This window comes from Myiozetetes cayanensis, unplaced genomic scaffold, assembly GCF_022539395.1.
Source record: "Myiozetetes cayanensis isolate MyiCay16 unplaced genomic scaffold, myiCay2020 scf18, whole genome shotgun sequence".
In the NCBI taxonomy this organism is placed as follows: Eukaryota; Metazoa; Chordata; class Aves; order Passeriformes; family Tyrannidae; genus Myiozetetes; species Myiozetetes cayanensis.
Genome location: NW_026087389.1, coordinates 13,506,782 through 13,521,486, shown reverse-complemented (window position 1 = coordinate 13,521,486; position 14,705 = coordinate 13,506,782). Strand labels below are relative to the sequence as shown.

General features: G+C 37.1%; 1 protein-coding gene across 3 annotated transcripts in view; it reads left to right on the top strand.

Moving 5' to 3' along the window:
* Positions 1-14,705, top strand: part of CACNA2D3 (calcium voltage-gated channel auxiliary subunit alpha2delta 3) — a 391,160-nt gene that overhangs the window by 237,434 nt on the left and 139,021 nt on the right. The window lies entirely within an intron of this gene.

The following is a 14,705-nucleotide window of genomic DNA, read 5'->3' as shown; positions in this document are numbered from 1 at the left end:
TTTTATGAATGTCATTGATTCTGAACAATTTTGGGCAGATGGTGGAACAAGAGTTTCTAATGGAAAATGCTCTGTTGCAATACTCTTTTAAATTAAGGTCAAGGCAGCTTCACCACTTTTACAAGTAGTGTAATCCAGATGAGACTATCAAATAGACATTGTTCAAATTATTTGGGATTGAAAGATTCAACCTTCATTTTGAAGTTAATGTAGAAATTATATTATGTGTTGTCTTGTACTTTTGAACTGAGTCCAGATACTTTTCTGTGTGGAATATGTTGCCATAACCTGGTTTGGGGAAAACGAGTGATGGTGGAAAGAGTGATGTCTGAAACAAATGATTGCAATTCCCTGGCTAGTGGCCCATGTAGAAAGCTTTCTTGGGCTCAGCTGCTGGTTCCAGGGCAGTGGGGGATGTGGTGCAGCTCCCATGTCAGTAATGTGCATAACAAATGGCAGGAATACCCGCTGCAGGAATAGGGAAGGTGACCTTTTCAGTACACAAGCTGACTTCTTCCTTCAACTACACTGGCATTGCTTGAGTCTTGTCCTGATTCAGTGTCAGCCAATGAACTGTCAGCCTTGCTCTAATCTCCCTCTGACAGTGGCCCAGGTAATCAATAGCACTGGCTGGATGAGGAGAGAGTGGGACAACTGACTGGGACTAATGGCTCCATATGCACCATGAGAACAAATAAAAGGAAGAGTATCTTAGAAATCCATGTGCAGCTCCACTGCAGTACTAATATTTTCTGGATGTCCAGAGACCTCCTTTACATCTCTTTTCTAAGGAATGCACTGAATTGTGTTTTACACTTTTATATATTATCTACTTGTAGCCATGCTTTCAGGAAAGGGTTACTTGAGGAAGTATGTTATGAAGTGAAATTATAGAATTCTACGAACATATTTCAGCTTAGGCAAGAAAATTTCTGATGGTGAATAGAAGATACACCACATATCATTGAAAGATGAAGGTAAGAATTAGGAGCAGGAACACTGTAGAAGAAGGCAGTAAAAGCTCACAAATAGTTTTCCAGGGGAAAAAAAAAAAAAGAAAAAAAAGAAAAAAGGTTTTGGAATGGGCTTGCAGGTTGATGTGCAGGTTATATTTGCAGTAGGTGTTACCTGAATATGGTGGGTGCTTCATGTCCACTCTAAACTGCATTTGTAGGGCCACTGGGTTGATCTGAGAATGAAATCTGAAGTGTCAAAGTTGGCAGCTATAAAATGAGAGATGATAGTGTCTGTGTGCTGTTTGTTTCAAATGAATGCATTGTTATTTGAAAGTTGTATTTATTCTTCTGTGAGATTTCTGTACTTGAGCTATCTGTATACGTGTTCTGGTTCAGAAAAACACCCTGACTGTACTTCCTTTATTGGATTTCAGCATGGTGGAGCTCTTCAATGTAATTTAAAGAAATATAGGAGTATAGAGTTTGGTTAAAGTGGATGATCTTTAAGTAAACCTTTTTTTTTTTAAATTAAAATTAATTTTCTAGAAAAGTCTGAGAAAATAAATTCTAATTTCAGAAACTGTAATGGTAACATAATTTTGTGCTTTACTTCAACAATATAGCTAAAGTTAGAATAAATGTTACAAAGGGAAAGATTAAATAATAAAGGTCTTTTTCACTAAATAATGAAGGTCCTTTTCTATCCTAGGCCTCATCTGTCTTTCTCTTCCTTCTGGTGAACCTATGGGGGATTATACAAGTGTATCTCATATCTTTGTAGCACAGGGAGCATCACAGCCTGTGTGGCAATATTGAGAAGTGTCTATTAATAAGAATTGGAATGAATATTTCCGAATTCCATATGCAGGTATCCTTACTCTCATGTCTTCCAAACAGATTAAACAGATAAGAACATCAGCATTCTTACTGTGAATTAAGTTTCCACGTATGGATGTATTCAAGGAGAGCTGTTGTGTTTCAGTTCACATATCTTTATTTCAGATCAGTCTTTATATATAGCAGTCCTTAAATGCTTTGCTTGATGGGGAGAGGAAATAGTACAGACACCAAATGTTTTTCCTGTGGAGGGGAAGGCAGTGGCAAACCCAAAGGAATTGGGGAGTTGGACACAAGAATAGGAAAGGGATGATGGACAGATAGGCAAGCAATTTCAGTGGAGCTACATTTGTTTTCTTGCTTTGGCATCAGCCAGGATTCCTGGAGTTTCATTGCCCCCAGCTGGCCATTTCTTTTTCTCTGGTACCCATCTGCAATTCTTGTCTCCCTGGGTGAGGGATCCATCCTGGGGATATCCCTCCCTTTGTGACAGCTGTCCCTGCTGAAGGGCCCCTGGGACTGTTTCACCCTCAGGTTCAGCTGGGCAGGAATTTAATTCCATGTGTCCAATGTTGTCTGGCTTAATTAACCTACTTCTACCTTGGACTGAATAGCCCCCTTTTCTCTTTTGGCTATCTCATTAAAAGGTTGAATAAAATCTCTGTGTTAATTTGTTACACGTTAGTTTTCCCTTTCCTGAGGCGTGCTTTGTAAAGAGCTTGTATGCCCACATGTTTTCTTCTCCTGTGTTTTTGTGTTTGCCTGTTGCTCCCATTTATATATTCATGACATAATATATATGTATATTTTATATGCTCTCCTATGTATGTATATATGAAATAGATCATAAGTTATAATGTTAGGCTCATATCTTGACTTCCTAATCTTTATTATTATTGCATTTCCTTTGTTTTTCAACTGGGCACTTTCTCCCTGTGTTGCCTGACATTGCATTAAGGATGTTTATTCTATTGCATGACACTAAGAGCTCACAATGTCTAGTTTTCAGTGCATTTTGCAGATTTTGCAACTCTGCCCTTTATGGTTCTCCAAAGTACTATGTTCCTTTGGTTGTAAGCTATTCTCCTCTTTAATCCTTTCTTTCTCTTGTCTTCCAGCTTTCAATCTTGCTTCTCTTGTCTTGACTTTGTGGGCATTTACTTTGTTCTTTTGCCTTTACTTCCCCACTCCAATATTCTCTTCTTTTTTCTGTTCAATTTCTTTTTTTTTTTTTAATCTCCTTTTTATTTTGGAAGTATGCTTTTATATGATTGTATATGATAGTAAAGTCTAAGCACCTATTTTATCCTTAATTCAAGATAATTGATCCTAGTGGTAAATTTGTGTTCTACAGACACCTGTCTCTCAAAAAAGGCACTCACGGATTTCACTGGAGACAACAGAGTTGTAGGTGGTTTGTTCGGGTTCATCTGTAATCATCAGCTGAAATTTACTTAATTAAGGAAATCATGCAAGATTTGACATGGTTGCATTCTCATCTCACATATTGAAGGGTTTTTTGAATTTCAGTAGCATTTCCCCCATCATTAACTGATGCTGTCCTGCAATGTAGAACTGAGATCAGCATATGTGGCAATTTGCTGTTTCCTGACAATTGAAACATTTCCCTTCCTTTCTGCCCTCTGATGAAGAGGATCCATTTCCCCTGTGTTGCCATGCAGGGAAGCTACAACCAGAGAGTACCATGTCTCCTCTGCATCTGGTCTCTCTTAGAAACACAGTCCTGAATTCATGCTGTTTTTTGGTACAGATGGGTTATCAAATTAACCCTCACAGACAGATCTACTGTTATTCATGGGTAAGTGGGTATTATGTGCTGAAGGGACAGCCATTGTCTGAAAATATTTTCTCAGTACAGGCCATTGTCATTCTACTTACAAATAAAATGTTTTCCATTTGTATTTGGACAAGAAATGCAGCATCAAGCCACTGTATTAAAAGTTACAGAATGCTTAGGAGAGTTTTTAGATATTTTAAATTACTCCACATGTTAAAAATGTTCTAGAGTTTGGAATTGCTGATCTGATTAGAGATATTATAATGGGTGTAGGGATGGAGGCAATAAAAAGCCAGAAAAGGGGCTTTTTGAATAGATTCTGAAAAAGATTGCCATGAGGAAAAATCCTTCATCAAAATAAATTATTTTTATCCCTTAACTTTAGGATTCCCCATTTTTCACCACTAACTTAACTTTCCTGTGTTTCTTAATATCAAATGCAAGTTAAATATAAGTGTCCTTATGTACAATGTCCTCATTTTGTTTCTCAGTTCTCATTCTTCCCCTGTTTCTCTCAAACAAGGAGGAAGAAACCCTTTGTTTAGGCTACATGTTCTAAGAGCAAAGAGTGTTTATAGAGTATTCATCTGTTTTTCTTGTCCATGACACATATGGTGACATCACTGCATACTTTTGTATGGTTTGGACAATGCAAAACCAGCAGTGAAAATGGAGAGTGCAAACAGAGCATGTTTTTATAATTAACTACAAAACGTAGAGCATAGTCTGTGAGTCACATTGAAGAAAAAAGCTTACTATAGTTCTGAACTCAAAGCATGGACCTCCCTAAGCTGTTTTTTTCATATTTAGTGTCCAAAGAAGCTCTCCTCGTTCTTTATTGTATCTACTACCAGGTTTAAAATAGTAAAAATATTTCTTTGCAAACACCTCAACTGCTACTGACGATATTTAAGAAATATTAGAACATGAATGAATTTAAATGGATGGGTAAATGTTTTGCCAGCATTATAAAAGGGTTAACCACAGCACCTGGACTCAACCACAGGTAAAATCCTTAAATGACTTTTTTTAGGATGCAGTCAGAGAAGAATTAACAGTTATTATGAAGCAAATCTGGGTTTTGTATTTAACTAGGATGACCATTATGTTACAATGTATGCAGGGTTGTGTGACGTGTTCTGCTGTTGGATGATAATCTCAGTTACAGAGCTCTGTAGTGCACGCTAAAGCTTTTTGCATTTTTTCCTTTTCACAGGTAGAGATGAAATTCATGTCAAGTATTATTGCCATTTCTCTCAGCTACATGAAGCAATTTGATATATGTTTTTATTTTGGTAGTTTGCCTTTGTTGACCCACAATGAATTTGTGGTTCTTTCTGAAATCTCAATCTTTTCCTCTTTCTCTTCTAACTTTATCCTCATCTTTTATCAATGCATTGGAAATTTCCCTCCTAATGATGTACTTATTTGAACTGAATTTAATCCTGTTCACTTCAGGCTGTTTCTCTTGCTCCAAAATGCTATTTTGAACTCTAATTCTGTATTCCAAAGTGCTTGGAAGGACTTCCAGATTTATATTATTTGACGAATTTTTAAGTGTCCTTTCTAGTCAGTCACCTAAATCCTGAATCAAACTATTAAATTACACTCGAGACAGGCCAGATCATTCCCCCCCTTCTACCAAATTATCTTCCTAATACGACAATAACAAATAGGCTTTGAGAGCACAGCTGTCTGAAAAGTGAGTTCACCTTATGTTGGTTTCATTAGGCCTGTGGTCCTTAGAGGTAAAACAACATCACTGAGCAGACAACTGCTGTGGCTTATTTTTCTGTCAGTCCCAACTGGAAGCTCTCATGGATGGTGTAGTCCCCATACTTCTCCTAAAAATACTTGCCGAATTTAAGCAAGATGTTTTTCTTCTTATCTCTTCTCCTGTGTAGTAGAGAAGATACTTGTTATTAAAGGAAATCAGATTGGTTTGACAGAAACACTCTTAGATTGATGTTGGTTCTTTCTTTGCACACTGTTCTGTTGTATATGATTGTGAATTAATTGCTTAATCATGTTTGCTAGGGTCTTTTTGGGTAGCGAAATGTAGCAAGTAATTCTGCAGATTGTTTTCCTTTTTCTTGGGTTTGAAAATATTTAAAAATATGTGTCCCTTTTCTTGTCCTTGGCATTTCCTTTGCTACCCGCAGATCTTAAAAAATATTCAGTAATTTTTTAAAGACTAATTTGATTAATTTCTTGGACACTTCATGGGAAATTTTATCAAGCTTCATTGACTTAAACACATTTATCTACTATTCCTTTCTAAATATGACCTCAGTTCCTAATCCCATGCCCTTTCTGATGTGTAAACTCTACTATTTGATATGATTCCTCTGAATCTACCAGTTTTGCAAAAGAAAATAGTAAATTTTCCAAGATTAGACAAATTGAAGAAATAAATCATAAGGTGAAGAGACCATGCATTTTCCTCTGGCCTATAAATGATATTGCAAGTTTTTGTGACCAGGTTTAATGCAATGGTTAAACAAAGTGCTACACACTGTTCGCTGTCTTTAGGCATTTGTTCTGTATCCATGGACTTATTTTAATGTAAATAGTCACCTCAACAGCTGTGTCCCCTTAAGCACATTTTATTTAGCAGCTGGGTTATACACGTCACTTGGCAGCCATGGATTTTCAATTTTTCCCCATGCCAAGGGGGCAGCTGGAATAATTTGAGTGCTCATTAATTTGGGAGAAATATGAGCTGCAAGTCAGACAACATGAGTCTTCTGTATGGTGTTGTACAAGGATAAGTGGATCAGGGTAGAAGCAATTTGCCCTGTCCCAAGGGGGTCTTCGTTTTTTAATAAGCTGGTTATGAAAATTCTATTTCTTTGCAGTTTAAAGAGTCTAATTAGAGCCTGTAATTTCTCTCGTATAACTGGAATGGATGAAGGTTAACATTAGGCCTCCAGAGTCTTTTCACATTCATTTACAGACTTAAATCAGGTAATAGTTTGTAGCTAATTAGAATGGTGTATTAAATATTTAGTTTGACTTGTCTTAACTGTGGGAACACATGGATGCTGTAGGGCTACAAGTTTTATAAAGTAAAGGTAAATTTAATGTTTAATCAAAGACAAACTTAAAGGCATAGTGATTTTAATACTGAGTGGTATAACTGACAGTCTGAACCATAATTGCCTTTAGTTGGTTGAAATGTCAAGGTAAAGGAATTTGATGTCTATTCCATGTTTTTTTTGTAGTATTTTGATGGTTCAAACAATTCCTGGTGTATATACACAGTGTCTGAAGGGTTAAATGGTTTTCAGGATAGCAGACAGTTTTTATGTTAAATCTCATTTATTTTACTATCCACTAACTCAGCATTTTCAGAAAGATTTTCTTAAAGTAGTTGTAGTGTTTCTACTCACAGGAAGTCCAACAATAAACACACATTCCCACCAGAGTTTGCCAAACAGTGGATCTGCTGTTCCACCAGAGCAGCATCTGCATTTGCAGCTTTTGCTTTGGCTGATTTTGCATTTCAGTGAACTAGTCAAGTAATCTTGAAATTCCACGAGCAAACTTTTTTCCTGTTCGTGCAAGGCAAGTCTTCAGTTTTATTCTCAGGCACAGGATGTGATTCTTTGGGCTGTCCTTTGCAAGGTCAGGAGCTGAACTTTGATAATCCCTTTGATCCCTTCCAACTCATGTTCTGGGAGTCTATGATTCTATTATATCTGCAATTTGCAAAATTCTTTGCATTCTCTGAGTAGATCTCACTTTTCTGTGTTACATTATGAGAATCTTCCTGTTGCTGGTTGGATTTCTAGAACTTGAACTTTTTTCCACTGAACTTTGTATAAAAACTATCATAAAATTCAGTTGTACAGAATCAAACATAGGCTTACCAAGTTGAACTCGGCACCACATTGGCTTTTACCTAAAATGGTTGGTTTGAAGCACAGGCCAAGAGGATTTACATCTCCTTGCAGTGAAGGAAAATTTGCTCTTTTCAAGTCTGCAGGAAAAGAAGACAGATATCCCAAATCATGAAATATACAATTCTGTAAAGCTTTCATGAAACAGATCATATTTTCCTCAACTGGACATTTTTAGTAATGCCTCTCAGTTAAGAGTAGGAGCAGCTATGGTTTAAAGTTTTCTGGATTTATTTTAATGATTTTCTTTTTCTAATGTGTGAAATTTATTCTATGAAGCAATTTTACTGATTAAATACATAGCATCCAACTCACACCACTCTCATGCACAATACAAAATGATATTGCACAAATGTAGCTGTGATGTACCAGAGAGCCCAGGACCTTCCCCTTTTTTAATTATTCTTCTGCACTTTGATATCTACCAAATAATTTTGCCTTTAGTGCTGAGACAACAATTGCATTATGTTAAATTTTAGCTGGTGAAAGTTTTGATGCCTTCCTAGAGCTTTGTAGGACTGATACTTATTTCCAGTAAGAAAACTGTGTGTGCTAATTCCTCTTCCTATGGGTACCTTGTTACTGTCTGTTTACTTCTGTGTTAATGCCATTTGAGTTTAGACTGGAATCAAAACGGTTCATTTTCTTCCTAACCAGTCCAACAGTTTCAGTGAACTGATTTCTTATCCCACAAACTGAGTACAACTCCCCTTTTTCTTGCCTGAAGGTTCACTTTTATCTTCGTCAATTAGTCCAGATAGAGGTGGAGTCCCTTGTTCATTTGTGAACAAGGCTGTGGATCTAAAACCAGAGTACCGAAAGTGGTGAAATATTTCAAAGGCAAAAGGGAAGAATGCTGCTAAAGGGAAGACATGAACAAATAATTGAGACAAAATAAAGAAGAAATATACTATTTGACAGAAGAAAAACAAGACAAAAAAGCATCTGTAACCTCAAAATAGTCAAATTTTTCTGACTCTAAGCTCACTCAGGCCTTAGATTCTTGGTTCATGATCTGTAGCTTTAATCTCAAGTTTCCTTTCCAGCATTTTTTGGATGCTAGAAACTCCATTACAGATTGGTAGAAAATCAGTGATAAAACTTCTAAATATCACCTTATTTTGTTACACTGCTTTCCCAGTTGCCAATTTTTATAAAATGGTTTATGACTGCAATAATCCCCTCAAAATCAGCTGTTATGGGAGATAATAGCTGGTTGTCAGAGCATTTACCACCCCTGACTTCACTTTGGGCCATTATGTAACAAAAGAATGAACTGGTGGTAAGGTTGCCAGGTGTATTAAATTATATGATGAATTATAGAGATTCTGCAGTGGGGATTAGTGTCCAAAAGAGACTAGTGGAGATTGCCAAACCCATTATCTGATAGGATTGCAGGCTGGACAAAATCCCAAGGGTGAAAGGCCAGTGCTTTATCCATTATGTCATCCTCTAATCTGTGTCTGCACCATGCCCAGGGAAGGACACTGCAAGTGAGTTACCATTGTTCTGTGTTACACCCTGGAACTGTGTAATAACAAGTGGAGACACTGGCAGTGTTTGGTTACTTAGAATGTGGTCTGATTTTGATCTTTTTTCAGGGATTCTTGCAAAAAAAAAAAAATTATTTGATATACAAGAAAGTTGAGTAGTAGCAGAAATTGTATGAGCCTGCTTTTTCCAGAGGAGCTTCAGTTAGATCCAAGAAAATTGGTTATGTCATGGCTTCTGCTCTAATCACTTCCTCCCCTCTCCATTCAGACAAATTAATGTTTTTAGGCTGCTATTTTGCATTTAAGGAAGAAAATGTATGTTCTACGTTTCAGCAAATCCTCCAGAATTTTGAAGAATGACAATATTAGGTATAGTTGAATTATGCTTAAGTAGTTGATCTAGGCTTGGCTTGTTAATGGTTTGTAATGACTGATCTAGAATCTTGCATATCAGAGCTGGAATCAAAAATTTCCTTAACTTTTCAGATGAGAGCACAGAATTTGTTCCTAGCTCCAATAAATCTGTTTTATTTTATTTCAAATAGTAAGATTGTTGTGATAGAAAACTGATGTCAGGTAATTTTGAAAGTTAAAAAAGTAGGAGTTAAAATTTTCTTCCCCCTTTAAACCTCATGTAATTGAAGTCATGGTGCCATGGTTGGATTTACCAGTAGAAGGATATATAAAGTAGAATAAATAACATTTTTTAAACCCCAAAAAATATTTCTAAAATAGTTCTTCACTAAGAGTGTTTATCTGGAATATTTTTAACACAACCCATTGGTCTCAAAGTAGCTTGTTATAGTTCTAGCTTGTGCTGAAGGCAACAACTTGGTTTGGGGTTTTTTGAAAGGAGGCTCTGGAATGTAATTTTCTAGACATTGTCTCAACCAAAAAGTTTAATATTGTCAAAATCTGTGAAAATTGTCTTTGCTGAATTAACTTGTTAAACTGCAAAGAAGAATTTAATACATTCAAGGTACACTGTTGTATTACACTTAGTACCTTGTTGGTTGCCTATGTGACTTCATTAACACAAGCTGCACACTAAGCAGGAAAGATGGCTAGATGCTTATTAAACCTGTATTGTGGAGTGTTTTAGTTTTGCTTTTAAATGCCATGTTTTAAATGGTTATTTAACACAATCTGTTTGCTCTACCAAATCTTTACATATAATTCTTTAGTGTTTAGCTCTTACTGCCCTTTGGGATGCCTGTGAAGGAACTGATCTTACTCTGTGTGTCAAACAGGCAAAACTTGTGTGCTATGTAGAAGGCCTGAGGTGTCTAATTCCTTTCAGAACCATGTGAACCATCAGACTCCTTTAGGGAATGATAAGCCTTGTGCTAATGTGTTTTGGACACTTCCTCATCACCTGCTCTATCCTCACACAGTGTAAAATAGCATAATCTCATCTTTCTCTGCTAGCAACATTCCTTATGTATTGGGTGAATTTTGACAGTGGGAAATTATTCTTTGCAAATCTTGAGTTACATTATAGTTTTCTGTAAATCCACAAAGTATATCAGCACATTTTCAGGGCTAGAAGACATATCCTCACCTAATGGCTTGTTTGAATTTTCCGAAAGTAATTCTCATTAGCTCTAGACCCAGAGAGCAGATCTAGAACTGCTCCTCACAGGTAAGTGTGACATAGTCCTGCTGTCCCCTGACCACAAGGGATTAAATGCAGCATGCAGTTCCTTTTCTCCTGCACGTATTTTCTGAGGTAGGTCTGTACAAAGATCTGTTGGGGTTGTGGGTGTTTGGGAAAGCAGCACTCAGCTACTTCAGGATGAAGTGTTTTTCTTTGTTACTGTTTTTGCTTACAATGTCTTGTTTTCCATTGAAATAGACATTAGTTATTTGGGGTTTGTTTCTGCTAACTCTCCCATTGGTTTTTAGGGTACAGTGCATGGTATTTCGGGTATCATTATAATAAAAGACACTGTTATAAAATTGTCTGGGTACAGCGTGCAGTTGCAGGAAGGAGAAAACATGAGGAAATGTACAAATGCAAACTTTCCCAAAAGAGGTATTTTTAATACTATGGGAGAAAAATTAACAATGAGAAACCTTTTACTGAGTAACTTAACATGTAAGGATTCCATTTCATGAGGTAATATCTTCAATTTCATGGCTTCCTTGCACTGAGTGCAGTATAAGTTGAGTCTTTCAGCACCTTATAGGGTAAAGGTCTCTAATAGGACAGAAGATACTGAGGTAGTGCTGTCTTGTGTCATCTCACAGGGCTTTGCAGCCCTCATCAGTAGAATTTTGTGTGCTCATTTAAAGAATTGTCTTCAGGGATCTTCCTGCTAACCTATCAATGCAAATAGATCCTAAGGTCTTCCCCCCACCCCACCATATTAAAAAATGAACTAAAATAGAAAAAGCTATGGAGACATTTAGAGATAAAGTGAAGTTTCAAGAGTGACCCAGTATTTCCATTGCCTTTTCCCATGCATGTTCAGTCCCCTGTGTGTTACGCCCTTTGCATCAACCAGATGCACTGCAGTACACTTGGAATTCATGTGCTTATTTTGGATTGCTTTGTGTGCCTATAGTTTGAAGTTAGAACCTATAACAACATCTCAAATTGATACATTCTACAAATTCATCATTTTTCCCTTTTCAGATTTGGAAACATTTCTTGTGCAAAGAACCAGGGGCCTGTTGAGAGTTTTTTACTGTGGGTCTTACTGATCGTGATGAATGAATCCAGTATGCCTCTCAAAATTCCTTCTGACTGACTCCAAACTGTTCCCTCCAGGAAAATGGGGGGCCTTTGTGCCAACTGCTTAGTACAGGGACCAACATCAGCATTGATACCCCTTTTTCTCATTAGTGTCTTCTAAGGTAGAGGTGCACAAAAGGATGCTGGAGAGAGGGGAGTAGGAGGATGAGGTCATGCAAAGAAGAGCAATATTGAAGACTAATCTGGAAGTGGTGACAAGCACAGTGTAATGTTGGGAGTGAAGCAGTGGAAGGGTAAATAAAACTTCAAGCTTTTTCTAAAGTTAGAAGTAAGTTTCATTTACTTACTTTCAGAATTTAAACCTACAAAAGAAGTCGGAAAATTATAAAGCAGCAGAACCCCAAGGAAGAGAAGGCAGTTATTGAGGCTTAAAGGATGGAGTTAATAAGTTTATCCTGGGTAAATAACTTTAAGAATATTTCCACTGTAACCAAGGATAAGAGGAAATGGAGCATGAAAAAATCATAATCACAGAAAGAGAAACTGGTTTGAAAAAACAGTTTTCAACATAAAATTGAAATAGCAAAAGAGTAGAACAGACATTTACCCTAGGAAATGAAGATGTGATATAATAGTCAATTCTGCCACCAATAATTGCAGATTCTGAAGTTAACTTTTGCTTTTATATATTTATTCATTGTTTTAACCTCTTGGTAGACTTTCAAAAAATGGACGAACCCTCCCTGATACCATTTTTCCAAAAAGAAAATTGGATCTGCCTGGAGGAGATGCTTATGAGAATTTCAATGGGAGACCAGTGGTTTTTATTTTTGAAAATTTCTATTACCAAATGTAAGAGACATAAATAAATAGCATCCCTTTTTTATTATTAAATTCACAAAATTTAGGCAATTAGAGAATTGATTTTGTGAATGCAACATGTAAATCAACTCTGGACTTGCTCTGGTTTCATCTGCTTGCACTGCTGAGGGTTCTAGCCACAGTGTCTCCAGCTGTACTGGGAAAGATGTTCTGAATTGTTGTTCTGCTTAATCTTTATTTCCAGCTAACCTGTGGTCAGCACAGGAATAATTCATTGCTATTTACTGTCTTAAATTCTGTACAAAACATGTCCTAGCTATCTTAAGAACATTCAAGACTCTCCTGTGTGACTGTTCTTCAGGCTTTCTACTATGATACTGTGCAAGTATCTTTTTCTATACAGTTTGGTCAATTCTACAGCACGAAATGCCTGAAGAAGTCTCGGGGGGAGGGAGGGGGTGTCATTTTTTTTCAACCAAGTAACTAATTAACACTCTGAATATGCAAATAGTTCCTATCAGGGCGTCTAGCCATAACATGAGTTGCCTAGGAGAGGCTACTTGAGAGCTCTCACTCTGAGAGCTCCTGTAGCAGTGAAATCAATTCTTTTGGGTGAGGCTCCTTAGCAGTTCAGGCAATCACTCAGTCTCACATCCATCCGTTGTTCCAAACCAGTCCATTTGCTCATCCATGCGAAGCTGAGGCTTTTCTGGACCACCATGGCTTCTAACTATGAGAACTTGAATTTCATGCCTATATCCCACTGAAAACTTCAATTCCACAGCTTTTGCCACGGGACTATTTTTATTTCTTGCTGAGCCAGAAAGGAAAGACTATTTTGCTGAAGGTGTCCATGAAATAGTTTGCAGCTGCAAACAGAGGTTTGCACCGTCAGCTGCAAAAAGTCCCATTTCCCCTCCCACACGGTATTTTAAGTTTCTGGAAATACTGTTTTACCAGCTGTTTGGCATGAAGATATGACTTCACAGTTCCAGTGTGTACAATCTTGCAGATTGACTTGTCTTGCTTAACACAGATGGAAGAAGGTCCCTGTTCTCTTCACTGTGCTGTGAATTTAATGAAGTTTCAGAGGTGAGGACAGTTCAGGGACTGCAGATTAGCCCACGCGTAATGGATGGAACTGCTAAGTGGATATTTCACATGAAGTGGTTAGCACTGAAATAGCTGTCATTTAAGTCATCATTCTTAGGTTTCCTCACTAATGGTTGAGTCTATGCATCTCTGAGATTTTATATAAACCTTCTGTCCAGAGTCTAAAGGTTTAAACTTCAGAATATTCCCTGGCTGTAAAAGCAAGAAGCTTATTATCAGAATTTATTTTCCAGAATTTTAGGGGATGCAACAAAAAGCAGAGAACAACAACCAAATCCAAACCATGATCTGTGCCTAGGTAAGGCAACAAGAATGTGAAAAACCAGAGACTGGAAAACCAGTAAGCAAGCAAGTTAAAAATAGTGATAAGGTGTGCAGTTAAATATCTGCTTTTGATTTAGGTATTTTACTCAGTGTAAGATTTGTGTTCAGTTTTGTCTGAACTACTGAGCTTGGTGGTTCAACACCTTAATATTAATTAATTCTAATTAACTAACTCTTCCTAAATGGGAGTAGTTTCCAGCTCAATTTATGACAATATTTTGCATGCTGTACTTCTCACTAGTTTACTACGGACTGGTGGTTTGGACCAGAACCTACAGTTTTGCACAGAGAAGCTGACCATCATAAAATGCACTCTTGAAATCAGTTGGTTACTTAATATGAATTTGATTCCACAGTTTGGAATCATTTGAGCTTCTGCAGCAATCTTTCAGTAAGAAAGGTAAGTGAATGGAGTGCTCCTTTCCAGAGGTGACCCTTCTAGGTCAGCAATGAGGCATAATAAGAAGCCAACGTATGGCAGGTTTCCACAGCTGCTGTTTTAAAGATAATTAAAATACATCAATCTCAAGTGGTATTCTCTGCTATTCAACACTTGCTTTAGAAAGATGTAGAAAAATATGAAGTGAGAAAGTCACAAGCTCTATTAAAGTTACTAGTTCCATTGTCCTTTCAGTTTCCTTAATATTACTATGGAGCTCTGACTCTGTTTTCTGTGAACATTGGCTTGAAAAATAGTAGTCTATGGCACATCTGCAGGAGATACCTAATGTGCAGAATCAGCAAGTATAGTTGCAAAGATTA